Genomic DNA, 18,528 nt, shown 5'->3' on the forward strand with positions numbered 1-18,528 from the left:
TAAATTGTCCCTAGTATGTGTATGTATGGATGTGAGTTAGGGACCTTAGATTGTACGCCCCTCGGGGGCGGGGACTGATGTGAATGTACAATATATATATGTAAAGTGCTGCATAAATGGATGGCGCTATATAAGTACATAAAATATATATACTGTATGTTGAAATGCATTATTTATATATTAAAAAATATATGAAAAATACATTTTCAAATATATGTCTTTGAAAATATATTTAATCTACAGTTTTGGAATCTCGGAATATATTTTGGAACAAATATATGGAAAAATAATTGTTAAAATTACTTTTTTATATTTTTATTTATTTTTAAAAATATATATTTTTAAATATATGCCTTTAGAAAATATATTTCAATTAAATTTTTTTTAAAAATACATGTTAAAGCGTTATTAGCGTACTCAATATGTTGTAAATATATCTCACATACATCATTTTGTTTTTCTAAATACTGTATACTGGAAATATATTTCTCTTCTATGTGGGTGAGCCAGTATCACGTACCTGGTGATGGAGGCCAATGGAGAGAGGGCTTCCCTTGTGTCTAAGTTCCGGACTCCCCTGAGAGTGGGACAGCGGGCGTCTGGCCCAAATTTGCACAGGTCGCCTGTGGGAGTGCTGGTTGGTGGTCCCCTCAGAAGCACAGCTGATGCACGGAGATAGGTCTGCAGACAGGAGGCGCCTGTGCGTGGTATGCAAGCCCTTCCAGGATTTGGATGTTTGCTGGGTAGTCGGTTCAAGCCAAGGTCAGGTACCGGGTGGGAATCAGAGCGGTCATAGTCAGATGGGATAGCCGAGGTCATTCACAGAGGAGCGAGAGAGAGAGAGAGAGAGAGAATCCGTAAGCCAAGCCGTGGTCAGATCAGGGGTAAGGCAGAGTAGACGGGTCCAGGAGCAAGCTGAGTCGGTAACAGGAACTCACAGGTCAGAATCACAGGGACCAGGAACCAGGAACAGGGCACAGGGAGCTAGAGATCATCCAGCAACTGGAGGAAGTGATGAGCCTCCTTATAAAGACCGTCTGGCACCAGACTGAGGCTGATGTGTACTTCTGCGGCCATGTAGAGTACTGGCAGAAATGCCTTCCAGAACTCCTGCCATGGACAGGACCCTGACAGCCAATCACAGCACCCTTTACCTTGTGATCACCTATAGCCATTCACAGCGTAGGATAATATGTTGTAAATATATGTCACATATATACTTTTTTTTTCTAAATATATTGGAAATATATTTCTCCTTCCATGTGGGTGAGCCAGTCACAGCACCCTTTACCTTTACCTTGTGATCACCTATAGCCATTCACAGCTATCGTGAATGAAACTCATTCATGACAGTTCAAAGCATTGCTGGTATCCTCATTGTATGAGCAATCACATGAGTTGAGGTGGTTAAGGAAGATTTGGCTGGGAAGTTGAAACATTAAAGTACAAAATTTAAAAAAAAAAATTATTGTGAGCGGAAGTAGGCAAGATGAAGATTAAAATATACTTAAAACTTAAATATATTGTACAATACTGTAGTATATTTTATAAACTGTATAAATGTACCTTTTACTCAGGCTGCGGTGTTCCCGACATCAAGCCCGTTATCTCCAACTATGCCAGGATTATTAATGGTGAGACCGCCGTCTCTGGGTCTTGGCCTTGGCAGGTGTCTGTGCAGGTACGGCCAACATGTCTTATGCCTTATTTCTGAGTTCCATTAAGTTACAATACAGAAAAAGTATAAAAAAAGATCTATAGACTTACCTATATTTATTTGTGTCAGCTGGAAAGTGGGGGTGGAGAGCAGAGGTGACCTATGGCTGGAAGGAGGGAGAGAGCAGAGGTGACCTGTGGCTGGAAGGAGGGTGGAGAGCAGAGAAGACCTGTGGCTGGAAGGAGGGAGAGAGCAGAGGTGACCTGTGGCTGGAAGGAGGGTGGAGAGCAGAGGTGACCTATGGCTGGAAGGAGGGAGAGAGCAGAGGTGACCTGTGGCTGGAAGGAGGGTGGAGAGCAGAGAAGACCTGTGGCTGGAAGGAGGGAGAGAGCAGAGGTGACCTGTGGCTGGAAGGAGGGTGGAGAGCAGAGGTGACCTATGGCTGGAAGGAGGGAGAGAGCAGAGGTGACCTGTGGCTGGAAGGAGGGTGGAGAGCAGAGATGACCTGTGGCTGGAAGGAGGGAGAGAGCAGAGGTGACCTGTGGCTGGAAGGAGGGTGGAGAGCAGAGATGACCTGTGGCTGGAAGGAGGGAGAGAGCAGAGGTGACCTGTGGCTGGAAGGAGGGTGGAGAGCAGAGGTGACCTGTGGCTGGAAGGAGGGTGGAAAGCAGAGGTGACCTGTAGGCAAGATGAAGATTAAAATATACTTAAAACTTAAATATATTGTACAATACTGTAGTATATTTTATAAACTGTATAAATGTACCTTTTCCTCAGGCTGTGGTGTTCCCGACATCAAGCCCGTTATCTCCAACTATGCCAGGATTATTAATGGTGAGACCGCCGTCTCTGGGTCTTGGCCTTGGCAGGTGTCTGTGCAGGTACGGCCAACATGTCTTATGCCTTATTTCTGAGTTCCATTAAGTTACAATACAGAAAGTGTATAAAAAAAGATCTATAGACTTACCTATATTTATTTGTGTCAGCTGGAAAGTGGGGGTGGAGAGCAGAGGTGACCTATGGCTGGAAGGAGGGAGAGAGCAGAGGTGACCTGTGGCTGGAAGGAGGGTGGAGAGCAGAGATGACCTGTGGCTGGAAGGAGGGAGAGAGCAGAGGTGACCTGTGGATGGAAGGAGGGTGGAGAGCAGAGGTGACCTGTGGCTGGAAGGAGGGAGAGAGCAGAGGTGACCTGTGGCTGGAAGGAGGGTGGAGAGCAGAGGTGACCTGTGGCTGGAAGGAGGGAGAGAGCAGAGGTGACCTGTGGCTGGAAGGAGGGTGGAGAGCAGAGGTGACCTGTGGCTGGAAGGAGGGTGGAAAGCAGAGGTGACCTGTGGCTGGAAGGAGGGAGAGAGAAGAGGTGACCTGTGACTGGATGGAGGGTGGAGATCAGAGGTGACCTGTGGCTGGAAGGATGGTGGAGATCAGAGGTGACCTGTGGCTGGAAGGATGGTGGAGATCAGAGGTGACTTGTGGCTGTAAGGAGGGGGAGAGCAGAGGTGACCTGTGGCTGGAAGGATGATGGAGAGCAGAGGTGACCAGCGGATGGAGGAGGGAGAGCAGAGGTGACCTGTGGCTGGAAGGAGGGTGGACAGCAGAGGTGACCTGTGGCTGGAAGGAGGGTGGAGAGAAGAGGTGACCTGTGGCTAGAAGGAGGGTGGAGAGCAGAGGTGACCTGTGGCTGGAAGGAGGGTGGAGAGCAGAGGTGACCTGTGGCTGGAAGGAGGGTGGAGAGCAGAGGTGACCTATGGCTGGAAGGAGGGAGAGAGCAGAGGTGACCTGTGGCTGGAAGGAGGGTGGAGAGCAGAGATGACCTGTGGCTGGAAGGAGGGAGAGAGCAGAGGTGACCTGTGGCTGGAAGGAGGGTGGAGAGCAGAGATGACCTGTGGCTGGAAGGAGGGAGAGAGCAGAGGTGACCTGTGGCTGGAAGGAGGGTGGAGAGCAGAGGTGACCTGTGGCTGGAAGGAGGGTGGAAAGCAGAGGTGACCTGTAGGCAAGATGAAGATTAAAATATACTTAAAACTTAAATATATTGTACAATACTGTAGTATATTTTATAAACTGTATAAATGTACCTTTTCCTCAGGCTGTGGTGTTCCCGACATCAAGCCCGTTATCTCCAACTATGCCAGGATTATTAATGGTGAGACCGCCGTCTCTGGGTCTTGGCCTTGGCAGGTGTCTGTGCAGGTACGGCCAACATGTCTTATGCCTTATTTCTGAGTTCCATTAAGTTACAATACAGAAAGTGTATAAAAAAAGATCTATAGACTTACCTATATTTATTTGTGTCAGCTGGAAAGTGGGGGTGGAGAGCAGAGGTGACCTATGGCTGGAAGGAGGGAGAGAGCAGAGGTGACCTGTGGCTGGAAGGAGGGTGGAGAGCAGAGATGACCTGTGGCTGGAAGGAGGGAGAGAGCAGAGGTGACCTGTGGATGGAAGGAGGGTGGAGAGCAGAGGTGACCTGTGGCTGGAAGGAGGGAGAGAGCAGAGGTGACCTGTGGCTGGAAGGAGGGTGGAGAGCAGAGGTGACCTGTGGCTGGAAGGAGGGTGGAGATCAGAGGTGACCTGTGGCTGGAAGGAGGGAGAGAGAAGAGGTGACCTGTGACTGGATGGAGGGTGGAGATCAGAGGTGACCTGTGGCTGGAATGATGGTGGAGATCAGAGGTGACCTGTGGCTGGAAGGATGGTGGAGATCAGAGGTGACTTGTGGCTGTAAGGAGGGGGAGAGCAGAGGTGACCTGTGGCTGGAAGGATGGTGGAGATCAGAGGTGACTTGTGGCTGTAAGGAGGGGGAGAGCAGAGGTGACCTGTGGCTGGAAGGATGATGGAGAGCAGAGGTGACCAGCGGATGGAGGAGGGAGAGCAGAGGTGACCTGTGGCTGGAAGGAGGGTGGACAGCAGAGGTGACCTGTGGCTGGAAGGAGGGTGGAGAGAAGAGGTGACCTGTGGCTAGAAGGAGGGTGGAGAGCAGAGGTGACCTGTGGCTGGAAGGAGGGTGGAGAGCAGAGGTGACCTGTGGCTGGAAGGAGGGTGGAGAGCAGAGGTGACCTATGGCTGAAAGGAGGGGGAGAGTAGAGGTGACCTGTGGCTGTAAGGAGGGGGAGAGCAGAGGTGACCTGTGGCTGGAAGGATGATGGAGAGCAGAAGTATCCAGTGGATGGAGGAGGGAGAGCAGAGGTGACCTGTGGCTGGAAGGAGGGTGGAGTGAAGAGGTGACCTGTGGCTGGAAGGAGGGTGGAGGGCAGAGGAGACCTGTGGCTGGAAGGAGGGTGGAGAGCAGAGGTGACCTGTGGCTGGAAGGAGGGTGGAGAGCAGAGGTGACCTGTGGCTGGAAGGAGGGTGGAGAGCAGAGGTGACCAGTGGCTGGAAGGAGGGTGGAGAGCAGAGGTGACCTGTGACTGTAAGGAGGGGGAGAGCAGAGGTGACCTGTGGCTGGAAGGATAATGGAAAGCAGAGGTGACCTTTGGCTGGAAGGAGGGTAGAGAACAGAGGTGACCTGTGGCTGGAAGGAAGATGGAGAGAAGAGGTTCCCTGTGGCTGGAAGGAGGGGAAGAGCAGAGGTGACCAGTGGATGGAGGAGGGAGAGCAGAGGTGACCAGTGGATGGAGGGGGGAGAGCAGAGGTGATCAGTGGATGGAGGAGGGAGAGCAGAGGAGACCATTAGAAGGAGGGGGGAAAGCAGAAGTGACCAGTGGATGGAGGGGGGAGAGCAGAGGTGACCATTAGAAGGAGGGGGAGAGCAGAGGTGACCTGTGGCTGGAAGGAAGGTGGAGAGAAGTGGTGATCTGTGGCTGGAAGGAGGGTGATGAGAACAGGTGACCTGTGGCTGGAAAGGGGGGGAGAGCAGAGTTGACCAGTGGATGGAGGGGGGAGAGCAGTGGATGGAGCAAAATAAAATAAAGCATAGATAGATGGAGACATGGATGGATGGAGACATGGATGGATGGGAGAGTTTGCTTTGGTTTGAGGTGCTCAGATACAGTGTAGTTCTGCTTTAATTAGCAAGGCCTAATAAATAGTAAGGAAATCTTAAAATATAATAAAAAAATGTTGCTGTAAAAATATAAACTTAGCCTATCTTAAATGTGTCAGTCCCTAGAGCAGTGGGCAGTGCCAGTAGGGCAGTGGGATTGGTCAGTAGCAGGGGCAGACTGACCATTCGAGCACTCGGGCACTGCCTGAGGGCCCAGGGTCAGTAGGGGGCAGGGCAGTGGGCTGTCAGTGGGGCAGAGGTTGGTGTCAGTAGGGTAGTGGATGGTGGCAGTAGTTTTGTTTTTATTATTTTTTACACTTTATTTTATAATTGTTTACTTTATTTTTAACAATATTTTTAGCAGTCATTTTGGGGGCTTGTTGAAATATCAGGGGTCTAACCAGACCCCTGATATCTCACTTTTGATATTCCTCCATCCTTTTCTCTGCAGCTTCAGCAGCACTGCACAGTGAATGACTGGGAAGTGCTCTGTGCTGAGCGGCTTCCTGTTTGTTCACAAACTGAAGTGTAGTAATGAGTGAAGAGAGTAATCAGTACCAATCACTCACTGTGTTCATTAAGAAAAGGAAGGGGCTAGTAACTGACATATTTACCAGCCCCTGCCCCTGCTCTCCCTGCAGCAGCCAGCATGAGTGGAGGGAAGTGGGCAGTGCTTCAGGAGAAGGGGGGGGGGGAGCACATGGGGGCCTGGGCAGCAATAGGAACAGGGACAGGAGGGGTGGTGGGGGCAGCATTTACTAGACCTGATCAGCTGTATGTACCTGCAGGAGCTGAATGTGGGCAGGAGAGGGAGAAGCAGGCTTTTAGCTGCTGCAGGATAATACAACCATCCTGTCTCTGTTCTTCTTGCTGCCTGGGCCCCCTGGAGCATGAGCGGTGATCAATGGATGGAGGGGATGATAAGGTGACTAGTGGGTGTTCTGTTAGTGGATCCTGCTCAGGTGCTCACACACTGTAGTTAACAGGAGACATTTATTTAGGTGCTCCTAGCTGCCATTATACATGTGTCTGCCCTAGAACTACAACCAAAGAGAGGCAATAACACAGTTGTACCGTATCTAAGTAGTGAGACCCCTAGAGGCCATACACAGCATATAACATATCGCTACATCCTTTCTCTTTTAAATAAAAGAACAATGAAATATAACAAACACAAAATGGTGAAGTAGAACATAGCTATAAATTAGATATAATCCTTGAGGTGAGCCGGCTTTCTGATTGTTCTGCCAGCTCGCGTAACATATGAGGTTTCTTCACAGAAATCTTGGTGTTCTTCTGATTCTGGCAGTCTATTTTCTGGGACTGTCTCTCTCTGCCTAGAGACCTCCCTATGCTCCTCAGCAGTTCCTGTTTCTTTGTTGCTGGTATTCATAGTCTCATCGCTTTGAGTGTCCATATACTGTTCCCAGGGCCCTGTATCATCTCCTTCTTGTGTTTTTCTCAGATGTCTCCGATTTCTCCTCCATCTTCTTCCTTCCTCTGTTATAATTTCATAGGACCGTGGTCCCAATTTCTGTACAACCTTCGCTTTTTTCCAGTGTTTGTCATATTGGCCTATTGGCTGAATCCGTACATTGTCATTGCTCTGGAGAACAGGCAGATCTTTTGCAGATTTATTATAATAGAAAGCTTGCCTATCTTGATTCTTCGTTAGTTTGGCTTTAACATTGCCCACAAGCTTTGGCTTTAGTAGTTGACCTGCAGTTGGTAGGAGAGTCCTTGTACGTCTACTCTGTAACTCTTTCTGTTACGTGGATTTCTTAATTTTAGCTTGCATGTTCCCATGGGTTTCAGAACACTTTTGTTGTACATGACCAGTACCTTATCAGTGGGCTCAATGGGAACCTGTTTGTTAAGCAGAGTAAATGGAATGACATTGCAACTTGCTCCACAATCCAGCTGAAATCTTATGGGCTGTTCATCCACCATAAATATGGCAAAGAGCTGCTTTGCCTCATTGGCTACTGGCTGTTTGACTACATTGACGTTCTCTGTTGCAGACTGCAGCTGCAGCCATGTGATGCCCTCTGTGCTGTCCTCGTCTGTGTCCTGGGTCACTGTGTGGACTTGTCTGTACTGTTTGCTGGTTTTGAATCTGCACACAGCTGAAAAGTGGTTCATCTTGCCACAAGTCCTGCAGGACTCCCCATACGCTGGACATTTCTCTTTGTCTCTTTCATGTCTTTTGCCACAGTATTTACACTGGACTGAGCTCACAGGGAGCCTGGACCTTGCTCTGCCTTTCACAGATACTGCATGTACTGAGGCATCACTGGTGCCCTCCATCATCTTCAGCCTGTCTTTAGTCAGCTCTGCAGCCCTGCAGATTTGTATACATTTCTCCAGCGCCAGCTCTTCCTCCCTCAGTAATCTTTCTCTGAGGTGAGAGTCTCTGATGCCACACACTATCCTGTCTCGGATAAGGGAGTCCCTGATGTCCCCAAATCCACAGGTTGCAGCCAGTCTCCTCAGCTCTGTCACATATCTGTCCACACTGTCCCCAATCTCCTGATTCCTTGAGAAGAACTTGTATCTCTCCACCGTCTCATTCTTTTTGGGGTCACAGTGCTTATCAAATGCTTGCAGTATGTCTGTCAGTGCCATGCTGTCTGTGAGCAGGGTCTCGGCTAGTTCTCGGCCTTTTTCCCCAATCAAGTAATAAAACAGCTTTACTTCCCTCTGCTCATATTTGGGTGCCACTGTCAGGTCCACATACAGAGTAAACTCTTCCTTCCAGTGTCTCCATGTCTGTGAGAGATTGGAAGAAGTGACATCCAGTCTCTGAGGGGGTTTCAGGCCACTCTCCATAGTGCAGTCTGATAGGGACTCTGTACTTACAGTTGCTGATTCTCTGTACAGTTCCAGTGTCACACAATCTGTATTTGTAGACAGAAGACTTGCTATTCAGAGGTTCAGTGCCCAGCTGCCACCATGTTCTGTTAGTGGATCCTGCTCAGATGCTCACACACTGTAGTTAACAGGAGACATTTTATTAGATGCTCCTAGCTGCCATTATACATGTGTCTGCCCTAGAACTACAACCAAAGAGAGGCAATAACACAGTTGTACCAGTATCTAAGTAGTGAGACCCTTGAGGCCATACACAGCATATAACATATTGCTACAGTGGGTGAAGGTGGGTACAGAGGTGACAAGTGGATGGATGGGGTGCAGAACTGACCATTGGGTGAAGGGGGTACAGGGGTGACCATTGGATGGATGGGGTGCAGAGCTTACCAGTGGATAACAGGGGTACAGGGGTGACCAGTAGATGGATAAGGTGCAGAGCTGACCAGAGGATGGTAGTAGGTGCAGAGGTGACCAGTGGAGGAAGGGAGGGGTGCAGACGTGACCAGTGCATGGTGATGGGTGCAGGAAGGACTAGTGGATGGAAGTAGGTGCAGAGGTGACCATTGGATGGAAGGGGGAGAGGTGACAATGGATGAAGGAGGTGCAGAAGTCACCTGTGTGGAGAAAAAGGGGGACAGCAGAGTTGAACAGGGGATGGAGGGGTTGCAGGGGTGACCAGAGGATGTAAGGTGTGCAGAGGTGACCAGTGAATAGAAAAGGGTGCAGTGGTGAGCAGTTCATGAAGGGAGAGGGTGAAGATGTGACCAGAGGATGAAGTGTGTTCAGAGGTGACCAGAGGATGGAGGGTGTTCAGAGGTGACCAGAGGATGGAGGGTGTGCAGAGGTCACCTGTGTATAGAAAAGGGTGCAGAGGTGACCAGTTGATGGAGGGAGGGTGTTCAGAGGTGACCAGAGGATGGATGGTGTTCAGAGGTGACCAGAGGATGAAGGGTGTGCAGAGGTAACTAGTGGATGCAAAAGGGTTCAGAGGAGACCAGATGATGGAGGGATGGTGTGCAGAGGTGACCAGAGGATAGAGGGTGTTCAGAGGTGACCAGAGGATGGAGGGTGTTCAGAGGTGACCAGAGGATGAAGGGTGTGCAGAGGTAACCAGTGGATGGAAAAGGGTGCAGAGATGACCAGTTGATGGAGGGAAGGTGTGCAGAGGTGACCAGAGGATGGAGGGTGTTCAGAGGTGACCAGAGGATGAATGGTGTTCAGAGGTGACCAGAGGATGGAGGGTGTTCAGAGGTGACCAGAGGATGAAGGGTGTGCAGAGGTAACCAGTGGATGGAAAGGGGTGCAGAGGTGACCAGTTGATGGAGGGAAGGTGTGCAGAGGTGACCAGAGGATGGAGAGTGTTCAGAGGAGACCAGTTGATGGAGGGATGGTGTGCAGAGGTGACCAGAGGATGGAGGGTGTACAGAGGTAATCAGTAGATAGAAAAGGGTACACAGGTGACCAGAGGATGGAGGGTGTACTCTTCAGTGTACTTGAAGGTCCTATCTTGTTTATACAAAGGGGGAAGGTGACACACTACAAGTCCAAAGCCATAAAGAAACACCCACTTTTTGGCCATGCCTACTTTTTTGGTCTCACTTGCAAGTGTTTGGCAGGCAGCATGCTGTGTGTATTACTCTCCCAACATAGCACCCCCCAAAAAATAGCTTGGACCTGCCCCTAGCTGCACCCTATAGAATGCTCTTAAAATGCTACAATCAGGAAATTGAGACACCGATACAGAGATCTCACCTGAACCATCTTCTTGTTGTGGACTGTTCAGGTGCTGTAAACCAAAATTTGCGATGTTCAGGTCTGAGCCAAGGCCTTGCTTCATAGGGAAGGTAAAAGTATCAGTAGACAAAGCAATAATCTGATGACGTTTCTTTTACAGGACAGCGCTGGATTTGCCTTTTGCAGCGGCTCCCTCATTAACCGTCACTGGGTTGTCACCGCTGCCCACTGTGGCATCACGTGAGTCTTATATGATGATATTCCAATACAAAGACTGTACAGTTGTGTTGACAACAGGAAGCTAAACGCTAATGCATTTCAGTGTCAATCCCCCTTCTTAAGGGCTAGATCAGGGGGGCTCAACCTTTTGAACAGCGAGGGCCACTTAAGTGATTTGGTATCCGGCTGTAAGCCACAATGAAATGAAATGGTTCAGAATTTAAATTTTTTTTCTGTGGAATCGCATAATGAACATTTTCCTTCTGCAGCTGCTGAATGCCATTGGGAGGGAAAAGAGGAGTAGTCAGCTTTCAGCAGTTTCAGGAGGAAAATAAGGAGGATCGGCTCCTGTATATGCCATTTATCTGAATTATGCCCCAACATTGGTGTCATTGGGCACCTTTGTTGGTGTCATTGGGAGGAATTGTGCTCTATTACTGGTGTCAAAGGGAGGAATTGTGCCCTGTCATTGGAAAGAATGTGCTTATCTTTGGTGTTATTGGGCCCCATTGTTTGTGTCACTGGGAGGAACTGTGTCCCATCGTAGGTGTCAGTGAATAAAGTAGAGCTCCAAAAGCCAGATAAAGGCAAGCAAAGGGCCACATTTGGCCCCTGGGCCGCAGTTTGGAAACCACTGATCTAGGGTCTGGGGTGTTACAACTTGGAGATGCTGGTTAGCACTCCAACAGAGGCTGTGTTGCTGAAGAAGGAGAAGCTTGTGACTAGTTCAGGAAGTTGTCATTATTATTATTATACAGGATTTATATAGCTCCAATAGTTTGCTCAGCGCTGTACATTATAGTGGGGACAGAACATGAGACAATACAGTAACAATACAATACACGAGGGGTGCGAGGGCCCTGATCCTGGGAGCTTACAATCTAGGAGGGAGGAGATAGTGGTACAGGAGGAAGTGGCTGTGTGGGATGGAGTGGTAGGAGGAGTGGAGGAGATCGGCTGTTAGGTGAGGGTGCGGTAGGCTTCCCTGAAGAGATGGGTTTTCAGGGTGCGCCTAAAGGTGAGGAGGGTAGGTGACAGTCTGATGGATTGGGGTAGTGAGTTCCAGAGGATGGGGAAGTCCTGGAGAAGTCCTGCAGTCTGGCGTGGGAGGTGGAGACCAGGGAGCTAGAAAGTAGGAGGTCTTGTGAGGAGCGAAGATTACGGGTAGGGTGCTATTTGGGTATCAGGTCGGTGAGGTAGTTTGGGGTGGAGTTATGAATGGCTTTGTATGTCTGTGTTAGTAGTTTGAATTTAATGCGTTGGGCAATCGGGAGCCAGTGGAGGGAATGACAGAGGGGGGTGGAGGACACTGAGTGGAGGCCAGTGGAGGGAATGACAGAGGGGGGTGGAGGACACTGAGTGGAGGACACTGAGTGGAAGCCAGTGGAGGGATTGGCAGAGAGGGGTGGAGGACACTGAGTGGAGGCCAGTGGAGGGAATGACAGAGGGGGGTGGAGGACACTGAGTGGAGGCCAGTGGAGGGAATGACAGAGGGGGGTGGAGGACACTGAGTGGAGGCCAATGGAGGGAATGACAGAGGGGGGTGGAGGACACTGAGTGGAGGCCAGTGGAGGGATTGGCAGAGAGGGGTGGAGGACACTGAGTGGAGGCCAGTGGAGGGAATGACAGAGGGGGGTGGAGGACACTGAGTGGAGGCCAGTGGAGGGATTGGCAGAGAGGGGTGGAGGACACTGAGTGGAGGCCAGTGGAGGGAATGACAGAGGGGGGTGGAGGACACTGAGTGGAGGCCAGTGGAGGGATTGGCAGAGAGGGGTGGAGGACACTGAGTGGAGGCCAGTGGAGGGATTGGCAGAGGGGGGTGGCAGATGCGGAGAGGTTGGTAAGGTGGATGAGTCTGGCCACTGAGTTCAGGATAGACTGAAGCGGGGATAGTCTGTGATGAGGGAGGCCGGTGAGGAGGGAGTTGCAGTAGTCCAGGCGTGAGATAATAAGGGAGTGAACGAGTATTTTAGTGGTGTATGGGGTAAGGAAGGAGCGTATTTTGGAGATGTTGCAGAGGTGGAGCCTGCATGAGTTTGCCAACGATTGGACATGGGGTTGGAAGGACAGGTCCTCAGTTATTGGTTCCCTTGGGCATCCTATACTCCTCCACTTACCCCATCCAAGTTCTGATCCCTTCAATATAATAACAAAACAAACACTCAAAGATTGATTTCTCTCTCTGGATGAAAGCTTGTGTGAAAAATGCAGAACAACTTGCTGTGCAGGACTATGGGGGAGCCAATTCATCAGTGATCCCTAAGGGGGTAGTGCTACATACAAAAACAGTTAACCCCCCTGGCAGTATTCCCGAGTGTAGCTCGGGGTAAAGTTTCAGCACCAGAAGCAGTAACCCCCCCCCCCCCCCGAGCTACACTCGGGAATACACTGCAGCGTTGCTCCGGGATCCCTCGATCACTTACCTTGTCCTGCGCTCCCGCGATGTCCCCCCTGCAGTGTCCCCTGTAATGTCCTCCGGCCGATGCCGGCATCTATCTTCCGGGTTCCGTTCCCTGCGACGTCGGGACGTACGGGGGATGGAACTGGCGGGAAATTGTAAAATTGTAAAAATGACATTCACTAAATACACTAAAATCACATCGTATAACATTCCTGTATCCAACCATTTCACATACATTGTGTCCCGAGTGCTTTGTCCGGCGCCCTGCCTGCATTTTTACTGCCCTTTCTGCCTGGAAACTGAGAAACGTCCATGGCGTCCAAAAAGCGTCCCTTTAGGTCAGACGCGGTTTTAGACCGGCTAGAGAACAGCGATAGTAAATCAGAACCACTTGCAGAATTGAGTGATAATGATTGGTGGGGGAAATTCCTCATCAGACACTGAAAACGATTCTGCGACTGAGCTCAGCGATGGGCCAACTTGGCGCTCTATTTCACATTTCAGTGTTTTTGGTTTGATGACATTATTGAATTACATTTATTATTATTACATTATTCTTTTTTATGATTATTTATTAAATTATAATTTATGATTTCGTGTTTCAAATTGTATCCTCCCCGGGATGTTTACTAGACTCTTGTCCGGACAGATTTCAGGGAGTTATTCCTAAGAATTACAGGCCGACAATAAAAAAACTACATATTTCCATGCAAAAAAATGTACCGCTTTGAGCACAGAAATATGGACATAATCAGACCACTAGGGAGGTTAAACTTTCATTTACATATGCCTTTCTGCACACAAAAAAGATATAATTTTGCCTGACTGAGCCTACCTTAACCACCTCCATATAGGGAAATGGCGGATGGGAGGCGGTTCTCTTGTTGTGGAAGGACATCATAAAGTGCTGAAAGCTGAAAATTGGCCTGGGCAGGAAGGGGGGGGGGGGAGTTCCTGGTAGGCGAGGGGTTAAAGAAGCAACAGTTCAGATAAGGAACACTTTGGTCAGGACATCCAACATACATGGATTGAGGGGGTCTGGAGTGATGGTGCCTGTAGAGTAATCTTTTTTTTTTTTTTTTTTCATTTAGCCAAAAAAAATATTCCCCCATCTACACAGGTGGATGGACAAGTCCTCCCCACTAGGGACATTGCGTTCTTCTCCAGGATTCTCCAATCAGTGGCTGCAGCCGATGATCGGCAAATATAATCCAACATTCCCGTTTTGACGTCAGTTCTTAGATCAACTTTTGTTGAGTGGAAATGGCCAGAGGTGGACCGTAATTTTACCGGTCTCTTCTGAGCCAGCCAAATTTTGATGGAGAGGAAGGGGGGGGGGGGAGAGAGAGAGAGAGAGAGAGAGGGGGATAAGGAAAGAGAATTGGGAGGAGGAAGAGAGATGGGGGGGCAGGGATATAGGAATAGATGGGAGAAATAGGATAGATGGAGTGTGATACAGGGAGGGTGCAGAGAGTGGGAAGGAGAGAGAGAAATGGAGCAGAGGGAGGAGGGGAGAGATAGGAGGGGTGCAGGGGTGGGGAGTATGAGCACAGAGGGAGGTACAGAGGTCACTTCCAGTGGTTACTCTTTCCATGGTACTCTGCAGCCCTGATTTTACCCCAGTCAGGACTCTTTCATATTTGTGGTTGGGGGGACGGTCAAACCTTTAGGCTGAGCTGTGGTTTTACATGTGAATGAGCCCTCAGAGCAGCAGAGGCTTCCTGTGTGGAGGCTTCATATTCATTCCCAAACTGAAGCATAGTAAACAAAGATGAACACAGGAGCGATTGGTACCGATTGCTCACTATATTCATTCAGAAAGGCCTGGTAAATATGACATTCCCCTCCCCCTGCTCTCCATCCTGACACCAATCTCCAGTCCCAGCAAAGGTGGAGGACAGGGATCTGGCCAGGGGATCTGCAGGGAGGGGGCGCTGGGGTATCGGTGATGGAGTGGGCCAGTACATTTGGAGAAGTTGGGGGAATCTATTTGCAGAGTTAAATCCCCCTGTGGCTCCCCTGCAGCATCCAAAGCCGGTTAGAGGAGAAAGAAGAATCCGGTAGCGGCAAGGAAGCCACAGGAGAATGGTGCCGGGGGTGAAATGGCAGTTCTGCAGGATGCCGTAACTGGGAGGGGCACATAAGAGTGGAAGGGGAGCATTTTGGAGGACAGGCAGAGCGGTGGGGGGATGTTGAGCAGTGAGAAGAAGTGGAGACATGGGGAAGAGCAGTGGCGGCAGTGGGTCGGGAATCACAGCAGCAGTGGATCCAGAATGGATAACCCTCAGTGTGCAGAGTGTGGCAGGGCACAGTGGGCATCCCTTCCCTTGGGTGATGATACGCAACTGGTTTGGATTACACTGGTCTACAAATTTTGGAAAATTATTGACCTCCGAGATAAAATGTGCTAATTCATACATATTTTGATTAGAGGAATTAGAAAACAGGTGATAAAGGTGCTGGTTGGCTAAAGTTTTTAGGATATTTAACAATAAAGATTTATACACAGGTGGGTATATTCACCTAGAAGGGAGGGAGGTGTCTGATGATCATAATGCCTCGTATCTTCTCGAAGCCAGGAAAGAAACATGTTCAAAATTCAGCTCCTGTTGACTCTTTGAAAATTTTGTTACCACCGGTGCATATGCAGCTGGGGCTGATGAAGAACTTTGTAAAGGCTACGGACAAAACAAAACCAGGTTTCAAATATTTCTATGAAAAGATTCCAAGACTTGGAAAGAAGTGAAGCGTCTTTGTTGGTCCACAGATTCAAGTACTTCTCCGAGATGACAAGTTCGATCGTCTGCTGCACGGCAAGGAAAAGAAGACATGAGAAACCTTGCAATCAATGAAGGCCTCTTTATTGGTCCACAGATTCAAGTACTTTTCCGAGATGACAAGTTTGATCGTTTGCTGCGCGGCAAGGAAAAGAAGACATGAGAAACCTTGCAATCAATGAAGGCCTCTTTGTTGGTCCACAGATTCAAGTTCTTATCCGAGATGACAAGTTTGATCGTTTGCTGCGCGGCAAGGAAAAGAAGACATGAGAAACCTTGCAATCAATGAAGGCCTCTTTGTTGGTCCACAGATTCAAGTACTTCTCCGAGACGACAAGTTTGATCGTCTGCTGCACGGCAAGGAAAAGAAGACATGAAAAGCCTTCAAGTCCGTGGCAATGGAGGATCTTGGGATCAGCAAAGCTGATAACTATGAAACACACTTGGAAAATTTGCTTAGGTCCTATAAAGACCTTGGTGCAAACGTGTCACTGAAAATTCACTCCTTCTACAGGCCATACACGGGTCGAATTCCGAACAAATTTTCTTTAGAAAATCAGAAATTTTTTTGTGTTTTGGAATCTGATGGTGCCACCATTGATTTCGAAATTCACCCAACCAAGCCTTCAATTTCCCCTCATGTTGCTACAGAAAGGAATTTTTGTAGCTAAGAATTTTCTTTTCTTTCCAGTTCACAGCTCATGCTTGTTTCTTTTTCGTTTATATTTCTTGCACAATTCTCCCATCATTGATTCGAAATTAGTTTGTTTTTAAAAAAATGTCCAACATACCCGATCACTCAAATTTGATGATCACACAAAAATCAGCCGTTTCTGTGACCCCACTAATGGTTCGAAATTCAAACAAAAATTCTCAGAAAAGATTTTTGAAAGAAAATTCTTTAGGAATTCAACTCGTGTATGGCTGGCTTAACACTCGCATTTAAGACTTTTACTCTTTGAACTGTGGGGTTGTGAGTGATGAGCAAGGGGAGAGATTCCACCAGGCATGGAGAGAAGATACCAAGGGAAATGAAGTCTATCCATGCCTGCCGATCACTGCTGGAATCTCTCCAGGGATGATCCTACTGCAGTTCACAAGAGAAAAGCCGAAAAGCGCAGTTTAGATACCGAATAAAGATGGAACCTTGTCGTTCAATCTGGGGTTAGAGCTTGTCAGTTTTTACAAATGTTTCATGAAAATCCAATAAATGAATGGAAAGTTATGTTATTGGTATCAATAAAAAGATAAATATATAATGAATTGGCGTGGCCCCATTCTCATTGCTACATCACTGTAGTGGAACCGGACATTGACTGCACTGGGGTATTTCCGTTAGACTCCAGCTTCCCCGTCCGAACACAGATCCACGGACACCACTCTCGAACGAAACCAGGAAATAGACTGCTTTATTTTAACACAGACACAAGATATATACATTCAAGGGAACAATTCTCCCCTCCCTGCATAATAACACAGGGCAGGGCAAACCACATCTAGCAACAAGAAACACATCAGCAGACACCCCCCACCAAGCCAATACATAAACACATACATCCCATAATAGTTTGCTCCCAAGCAAGACACATAATAGAACAATGGGATGCAATCACATGACACCAAACAATCAACAACCCCCACCTATCTCCTATACATGTCTACACAATATCAGGACATTTCTCCCTGCACCCCTAACAGGCACAGGGTGACTTACATATCAGAGGGATACGGGGAGCTGAGACAGGGGTCTCCCCACCCCTCCAAAGTGAGCTGTGTTCCATGGGCCCCCATCCAAAGTGAGCTGTGTTCCATGGGCCCCCCACCCAAAGTCACTCCCGTCACAATCACCTATTGCAGAAACGTTATAGAGCCTAATCGCACACCCCCCTCGTAATTTTAAATTAGTTTGATGCAATTTTGACCTGAAGCTGTATCTTGGAAACTGGAGCCAATTGATACCCAGGACTTAATTTTCCTTTCTTAGTGACCCAATTCTGGTAAAATGTAGCTACTCTCCTTTCCAAGGCTTTCTCCTTGTAATTAGGAGTACTAATGATCATTTTTCTCTTCCATCCAGGACTGCCCACCGTGTGGTCCTGGGTTTATTTGACCGCTCCTCCACCACCGAGGCCACCCAGAGAAAGACTATCAGCAAAGTAAGCACTTTTTTTAATCAAAAGATAATGAGTTGGAAACAGTAATTGCTCTAATTGTCTTTGTCCTCAAAGCCAGGCAGGAATGCGCTGTTATGGATCAAATAGAAAGTCAGATAAACCTACAGGGTGTGTGTGTGAAGACTGGTTGGGTTTATCTGGTTGGTTTCGCCTACATTTCTAGGAATGTAATTCTAACATAACTTTTCTCAGGTCTTCAGACACCCCCAGTACAGTGCTGTGACCATCATGTATGACATCACCCTGTTCAAGCTATCCAGTCCTGCCACCTACACCGACCGCATTTCCCCCGTTTGTCTTCCTGCCACCTGTGATGTCTTCAGTGGAGGAGAAAAGTGCGTCATCACCGGATGGGGTTACACCAATGCTGCCAGTAAGGGAATTTGATATTCTGAAAATAAAGCATACAATTAGTAGACTAAACATTGCAGCTTAGTAAATCACTAAATATATGAAGACAAATACTGATCATTCCTAAACACAAGCAATCCCCTAAGTCAGGGGTGTCAAACTGGCGGCCCTCCAGCTGTTGTGAAACTACAAGTCCCATCATGTCTCAAGAGAGTCATACTTATAACTGTCAATCTTGCAATGCCTCATGGGACTTGTAGTTTGGCAACATCTGGAGGGCTGCTAGTTTGACACCCGTGCTCTATGTGAGTAAATTACCCTTAGGGGTAACTAATTGTGGCACCCTCCTAGATACCGTGGGGAAAGTAATG

The 18,528-nt window shown here is 48.4% G+C and overlaps 1 pseudogene across 1 annotated transcript in view; it reads left to right on the forward strand.

The window, feature by feature from the left end:
• LOC149440538 (chymotrypsinogen A-like) overlaps positions 1-18,528 on the forward strand; it is a 38,923-nt pseudogene that overhangs the window by 6,342 nt on the left and 14,053 nt on the right. The window contains exons 2-8 of the transcript XR_016307581.1: positions 1,578-1,634; positions 2,435-2,491; positions 3,741-3,797; positions 8,759-8,787; positions 10,396-10,475; positions 17,710-17,788; positions 17,999-18,179. The product of XR_016307581.1 is annotated as a chymotrypsinogen A-like (transcript). The remainder of the gene's footprint in view (positions 1-1,577; positions 1,635-2,434; positions 2,492-3,740; positions 3,798-8,758; positions 8,788-10,395; positions 10,476-17,709; positions 17,789-17,998; positions 18,180-18,528) is intronic.

This window comes from Staurois parvus, unplaced genomic scaffold (genome assembly GCF_062004578.1).
Source record: "Staurois parvus isolate SC_StPar_1 unplaced genomic scaffold, SC_StPar_1.0 ptg001076l, whole genome shotgun sequence".
Taxonomy (NCBI): domain Eukaryota; kingdom Metazoa; phylum Chordata; class Amphibia; order Anura; family Ranidae; genus Staurois; species Staurois parvus.